Genomic DNA, 8155 nt, shown 5'->3' with positions numbered 1-8155 from the left:
AGATCAACTGCAGATAACCTGGGGTTTTTTATGCCCCGCCATGAATTTAGTAGGAGCATGTCCGTCTTCCGTCATACTTTGCGGTTAGCTCAGTTTCAAAGTCAGTTTTAAAGAAAATATTCAAGATATTTTCATCAAACCTTATATGCTGATACATATTGGAATCATCTTTTCAACTGCATCAATATTTTTTGACCTTGACATTTCCTCGGTATCCTTTGGGGTTTACATAGCCCTCGCATCTTTCGGAACTCGAGATTAATTCGGATAGCTCTTATTCCGTTTCGAGTTTTGTACTGTTTACGCATTTCCGTGATTAGAGGTTTGGATGAGATGTAGCCTGGTACCCGAGGCCTTCCGATGTTCAAAGAACGAAGGCCAGGCATCGGATGTCGAATGGATTCTTCCACTGATCAAAATCCAATATGGCGGACTCAATGGTAAGTAATGGGAATGTACGTAAATGAGCGTATCATGGCTTAATTAGCTGTATCGCTTTCGATTTTATGTCATTAATTGCCAGAGACAGACCTTAGGAAATGTATAATACTTGGTTTTCCATGTGACACGCTTGTTTGATATAGTCTGATCCCTTTGTTTTCAAGTAAGTAGGTGATTCATCAACTCGCATATTTTTCACGTGTGTTAAATTAAATCTAACCGTGTCACTTCGTTTTTTCTACTATTGATGGGTTGTATTGGGTTGCTGGCGAAGATACATACTGAGTTTTATAGATGACACGCCCCAGTTTTCTTATTTTAAACCGACAATTTCAGATCGAATTTCCTCGACTCATTTTTGGATAATTTTTTATTACATATAGATCTAATGACGTGCTTTACTTTGATAAGACTATAGGCTATAGCTGAAGTTTATATGATGACTTTCTTGTGCGATGATAGGGGTGTTTTAAGCTTTTATTGGACTTATAGTGTACAATTTTACAGATTCTCAATATTTAATTCTTTTCTGAACTTCAACATATTAACAACACTCAAAGTGGTAAGCTCTCATTTTATAGTACATTATTCAACCATGATGTTATGAAACTAGAAATCCAACCATATTTATGTCTTCCACTTCCTAAGAATTTAGTTTCTTATCTTACCAAATTAAGAATAAGTGCACATAAGTTGTATGTAGAAACAGGTCGATATTGTAATCCTGTCATTCCTAGAGAAAATAGATTTTGTTTTCATTGTCAAACTATTGTTGAAGATGAAAAACATTTTTTACTTGATTGTCCTGTGTATGAACATATTAGAAAAATGCATTCAAAACTACTAGATATTAATACCTTATTTTGTTTACTAAATCCACATAACCTTGTATCTACAAATCAAACCTGTCCAGGGCCGTAAGTAGGGTTCTAAATCAGGGGAGGCAGGGGATTGGGGGCCGCCGATTGACTTTACGACTGAAAATGACACTTTTTAAATCCCAATTTATCATGTTTGTGTTTCATTTGTACTATGTAAAGAATCGTAATATGGTGTCAAAGACAAAGGTGCTTGTCTTCATTTTAAACATATATCCTATAATATAACATTTATATAATTTTATTTTCTTTTTTGCCAAAAAATCAGACGAGGCAGTTGCCTCGTCTGCCTCATCGGCAGTTACGGCCCTGCTGTCTATACATCAGAAACTGTTTTAATGTTAGAAATAAGTTTTCAATAGTTTGATATTTTGTAATGTATCAATATATATGTGTATCTATGTATGGCTAACAACACATTCTTATATAATGTGCTTTAGTGCCAATAAAGAATTGAATTGAATATTATGTATATTAATCGTTTTAATTTCAGATGAATTTCCATACATATGGAAAGAAGAAACACATGATAGTAGATGAAAAAACACCCTCATATATAATGCTTCATGAATATGCAAAACCATGCCAACAGGTATAATAATATATATATATTGCTTGTGTAGCAGTTAAGGCTATTTATGCATTTTATAATTCAGTAACATGGTGTCTGACAATGTAATTATTTAATTCTTATGTTGACCTGCCAACTTTATGCTTGATCCAATAGGCTTGATTTAAAGTTTCTGTTGTTACTTTGGTTTACTTTGAATATTCTTCAGATTTCAGAAGGGGTCACTAACAATTTCATTGTCAACAGTGACTATTCCTCACTGATTCACTGTCCTGTTTGTCTAAAATTATATTTGTGTGTCGGTCCACAATTTTTATATATTGCCAAAAGTTATACATTGAGGTATTCTATTTTTGTGTTAGCATTATATTTTGCATTTGTTTGTAACTCAAATTCTTTGTCTTCTTTATGAGAGAACTGAGTTCATACACTTCAATTTAAAAATCTTAGGCTGTAGTAGCCAGGAATTCTGTATCACAACAAAAACAAATTTTACATAATGTGAAGTACACAATATGGCACTATAGTATCATTTCATTGTTATGCTTTTGCACAAACTCATTGTACTGCTTGGATTTGATAATAAAATCACACCTGCTAAAGCTTCAAAGAAAAAATGTAGAAGATCACAATCTGGAGAAACCCAAGACATTCATCCCCCAAAACAAAGTTTTGCATTTATATTTCTCTCACTGTATTGCAAATTTCAAGATAGTTTTCAATACATTAAATTTGTGGTACTTGTGTACCAAATTAATGACTCTTAATATAGTTTTGTGGAAAAAGGAAAAGAAAGATAACCAGATTGATCTCTTTATTTTACCATGTACTCTACAGACTCCAGATGGAAAAAGACATCGAGAAAGAAATTCTAAAGGGGTATTCAAGGACCCATCCTCCTCCACACTAATTCATATTGGAAGGAATTAACATCCAACTTGAATGAAGAATTACAAACTTCCAGAACAGGTTAACAACAAAATCAATTTGTTACAGTCTGTTATTTCAAGTTTCCCACCTCTTACAGCAATAACAAAAACAACAAGTTCTAATTGTAACGGGGACCGTTACAGATGTTCCCCAAACCTCCCCCAATTAAAAAGTGATGTCCATGTGAATCTATAGGAAAAAAATCATTTTATTTTAGCCTTTAATTACATGTAGTACGTTCAATATGGTCATTTCAGTACCAAGAAATGAAAGAAAGCGTTGCACGTGCATACACGCGCACGCGTGTACGATTCCGAATTTTTGTTGATGTCGTTCAACAGGCATTTGTATCATATACCTACAGTATGAATTTCATAACCTTTCCACCAAATATAAGGAAGTTATAGCGATTTTAAAATCGTCCAATCAGAAATCAATGCACGTGCTGAGCAGTAATTCTAACCACAGCAATTTGTAAGGAGTACCAAGACACATCTAAACCCCTAATATCAATAGAATTTCATGAAAAACAAAAACGTTATTGTCCTTTAAAAATTGAACATTTGAAAAACGTTGCACGCGCATGCGCGTGTGCATTGGTATTTTTTGTTATACCAATATGTCGATACACATATTATCTACGTATGCTATGAATATCATCTCATTCGCTTCATAAATAAGATAGTTACAAACGTTTTAGTATTATCCAATCAAAATGAAGCGCAGGTGCATGCGCGTGCAAATTGGTAATTTTGACCATGCAAATCAGTTAAGGGTCTCAATATCTACCTATGATATGAATATCAAGTCATTTCAATAAACAACAAAAAAGTTAGACTGATTCCAAAGTTAGTGTACAAATTTTGTAATGCGCGTGCACATGCATGCGTGCGCGTGCAGACAAAATAACTCTTATTTTTGATATCTACAAATGATATTCTACCATCCTATTTAGGTTTCATATCGATTCCTTTAATATTCTGATTTTCCATTTTTTGTACCAAAATTGCAGTGCACGTGCGCGCGTGTGCATACACGTGCAAACAAAATGACTATCACTCTGCACATCTACAAACGCTATACTATCATCCTGGAAAGTTTCATATCGATCCCTTTTGTAGTTTCTGAGAACACTACCGGACAAAAAAGTACCGGAGAAAAAGAATAATAATAATAACTAGACACGATCTCGTTGCGAGCAACGAGTAGGTCTTCCGTCCGATTTGTTGATGCACTCGGAGTTAAAAAAAAAAAAAAAAGACAAATGAGTCCCAATTTAGTTTCCGACTTTAAGACACTTTAGATATAATCAATTTTTCATATCATAAGCTTCTGAAGCAAAGTTGCGGTGAAATTCGTTTGAAATTCGACTCTCCAGGCGAGCCATAAGGCCCGCGGGCCTATTTCTTGATGTCATTTGTTAGCCCTCTATAGACTCAACAACTTTAGTTCTATATGTCTTTACAAAATATTTACCTGTAAAAAGTTATTGAGATCGACCTATATCGACAAAAAATCGACTCTACAGGCGAGCCATTAGGACCATAGGCCTATTTCTTGATATCAATCGATAGATCTCGATAAACTGAACAACTTTTGTTCAATATGTCCTTACAAAATATTTACCAGTTACAAGTTTTTGAAATCGACTGATATCGACAAAAATCGACTCTACAGGCGAGCCATGAGGCCCACAGACCCATTTTTTGATATTGATCGATAGGTTATGACACATTGAACAACTTTTTTTCAATAATGCTTTTTAAAAAATATGTCGTTTTAAAGATATGAGGCGTCAAATATTTACGATTTTGGCCCTTAAAATCTCTAATTACGTAACATATGACCTACTTTTTGATTTGATAAGATCAAGCTCGTTGAGATGAACATTTCCGCTTCTACAACTTATTATAAAATATTAATAGTTTCTGAGATATTCTCAAAAACATTTGGACCCTTCTGAACCCCTAATTTAAAGGGCCAGCCCGTTTTGTTTGATATCGTAAGAAAGGCCTTGTCATTTTAAACATTTTTTGCTCAACAAATATTTAGAAATTCTTTACCGTTCTCGAGTTATCTCTACAAGAAATATTTAGGGGCCAAACTGTAGCTCCCTAACGGGGCCACATAGGGAAAAAACGAAATGTACATATTGTTTAGATTATCATTCTGAACAACTTTTGTTCAATAATGCTTTTCAAAATATTTGTCGTTTTCAAGATATGAGGCGTCAATTATTTATGATTTTGGCCCTTAAAATCCCTTATTACGTAACATATGACCTACTTTTTGATTTGATAAGAACAAGCTCGTTTAGATGAACATTTCCGCTTCAATGACTTATTACAAAATATTAATAGTTTCTGAGATATTCTCATAAACCTTTGGACCCTTCTGGGCCCCTAATTTAAAGGATCAGCCCCTTTTGCTTGATATCGTAAGAAAGGTCATGACATTTCAAACATTTTTTGTTCAACAAGTTTTTAGAAATTCTTTACCGTTCTCGAGTTATTTCTAGAAGTAATTTTTAGGGGCCAAACTGTAGCTCCCTAACGGGGCCACATAGGGTAAAAACGAAATATGCATATTGTTCAGATCATCATTCTGAACAACTTTTGTTCTTTATTGCTTTTCAAAATATTTGTTGTTTTCGAGATACAAGGGGTAAAAAATTTATGGTTTTGGCCCTTAAAATCCCTTATTACGTAACATATGACCTAAATTTTTATATGAATAGATTTGGATTGTTGAGATGAACATTTTTTGTTCTTTGACTTATACCAAAATATTAATGATTTTTGAGATATTTGATCTAGACTTTGAGCCCTTCTAGATCCCTAATTTAAGGAAAATAATAATAATGAAGAAGAAGAACGCGAACAATAATAGTAAGGTCTTCCGCAGGAGACGGAAGACCTTAATAATAAGAAACAGAGTAAAAACAATATGTTCCCAAACTTTGTTTGGGGAACATAATTATTTCTGGCATCTAAAGGTGTATTCTAAAATATGTTCTATTTGTTAGTGGAAGAAATTCAATCCCAAATTGATTATATTAGATACTGACCATTTCTGTATTGATAAAACACAATAGTGAAAAGTGCATGATTTTTTTGTATGGAATGAACTGACCTGCCTTGTTTTATTTCATGTACATCATGCAGACCCTTTAAAAAAAGGAGAAGCCAGATCTTCAGAAGACTTCCTTGAAAATGAGAATTTTTTGAGTGGAAGTGAAGAATATGGGATGCATACAAGCAGACATCAGTATTCCCTCCCTCTTGTTTGTGTAAGTAAAACCTTCATGAATATAAAACTTTAGATGTAAAGGGAAATATATTGACATTCAAAATTCACAGTTGGTTGTTCATCTTCTGCAAAAATTACAGACTTGTTTCATTATTTATCTATGATAAAATACGTGTAACGACATAATTAATATTTATGATATATGTGCATTGTGTATATACTACTATTCCTGATCCATATCAATGCAAATCTTTACTGATTATACTGATGTTTTGTGATATTGTTTTTAATTTTTAGATCAGAGGTGAGCTTTTTGAGAAAGACTTATGGAGGAAGTTTGAGAGTGTCAGTTCTCAAATCAAGAAGTTATCTAACAGTAGGAGGAGTAGTAATTCATTCCACTGTATGGCCAGAGAAATATATGACATAAAAGACCCGAAAAAGGAGATTTGGCATTGTTTCATGTGGAAATTGAAGAATCTTTGAAATGGATACATGCAACACAGACATGTTTCAGTTACTTGGGGATAAAACTTATGAGGAATTTTGCTAACTTTCAGATGGGAATGTGTTGCACAAGAAATGCTTGATCACAACCTTCTTTTATTAGAAACCTTTTCTATGCAAATAATTATTTTAAATGAAATTTAGCTATTTCATTAGACTAGTAAACATGTTTTCTGTGCTAGTGTGTGTCTTTGACATTAAATGCTATGATATATTGAAGTATTTTTAAACAATGGAAGATCTCTACTAGTTCTTTCAAAGGAAAGCCAACAACAGGAATCGAACCTGTTCCTCCATCGTACAGATACGAAAGTGTGCACCAGTACACCATGTTGGCATATATTAAGAACTAGTAGCCTTGGAGAGTACATATTGTATTATTCTTGTACAGTTGATACTGGTTGGTATGATATATATAGATGTATATATATAATATACATACAGCTTAGTATATATAATGCATGCCTCGTGTTTGCTAGTCGTCAATAAAGCATTTGAATTGAATATATTCTTTGTTCATGAAGAAAGTCTAATATTCTGAAATTTAGATAAATCTAGCATTTCTGTATGTGAAATACCTTTAAATCTAGCTGAGAGAAATGTCTTTGTAACCCAGTGTTTATCTGGGTCAGGATAGGTCCTCTGCACCTGATTGCATATTATGAGAAAAGAGTTAACATAGAGTGATCATTGAATAAGATTGTTAACTGAAATATTGTGGCACAATTAAGAACAGTCTGATCCTCACTGCTCAAAAGGCCAAAGTACCAAGTATAGGTCTAAATACAGGCAATTGATGGTGACCCTTGAATATGGATGAATTTTAAACAATAGAGAATCAAACAATGATTGTAACTGACATATATATGATGTACATTAAAATATATTAAGAACTGAACTAGCATAAGATCACAACATAAAAGGGCCTGAAAATCGTTGGATGGAAGTTCTTGGGTCCATATGAGTGAAATATTCTCGAGAGGGACGTTAAACAATATACAACTATACAGGCATTCGATCTTGAGGCCAAAACTAATTTCCACATTGTGTTTACATAATTTGTGCATGTAGGTTTAACTTGTATCTTTCTAGAATAAAATGTTATCTTGCTTAATATCAATTATTTACAAACTGCAAGGGTGGCTCATAAACAGCTAGCAGTTGCAATAATATTTATACTGCTTAACAAGGATAACCAGTCAAAATGAGTCGAGGAAATTCGATCTGAAATTGTCGGTTTAAAATAAGAAAACTGGCGCGTGTCATCTATAAAACTCAGTATGTATCTTCGCCAGCAACCCAATACAACCCATCAATAGTAGAAAAAACGAAGTGACACGGTTAGATTTAATTTAACACACGTGAAAAATATGCGAGTTGATGAATCACCTACTTACTTGAAAACAAAGGGATCAGACTATATCAAACAAGCGTGTCACATGGAAAACCAAGTATTATACATTTCCTAAGGTCTGTCTCTGGCAATTAATGACATAAAATCGAAAGCGATACAGCTAATTAAGCCATGATACGCTCATTTACGTACATTCCCATTACTTACCATTGAGTCCGCCATATT

The 8155-nt window shown here is 33.5% G+C and overlaps 1 long non-coding RNA gene across 1 annotated transcript; it reads left to right on the top strand.

The window, feature by feature from the left end:
• The first annotated feature begins 336 nt into the window (after positions 1 to 336).
• Positions 337 to 7080, top strand: LOC125662529 (uncharacterized). The gene is made up of 5 exons (XR_008802210.1): positions 337 to 440; positions 1813 to 1911; positions 2728 to 2859; positions 5985 to 6109; positions 6367 to 7080. It is a non-coding gene; the product is annotated as an uncharacterized LOC125662529 (long non-coding RNA).
• Positions 7081 to 8155: the final 1075 nt, after the last annotated feature.

This window comes from Ostrea edulis, chromosome 4 (genome assembly GCF_947568905.1).
Source record: "Ostrea edulis chromosome 4, xbOstEdul1.1, whole genome shotgun sequence".
NCBI lineage: Eukaryota > Metazoa > Mollusca > Bivalvia > Ostreida > Ostreidae > Ostrea > Ostrea edulis.
The sequence above is the reverse complement of the archived record's forward strand: the minus strand, read 5'-3'. Positions and strand labels throughout refer to the sequence as shown.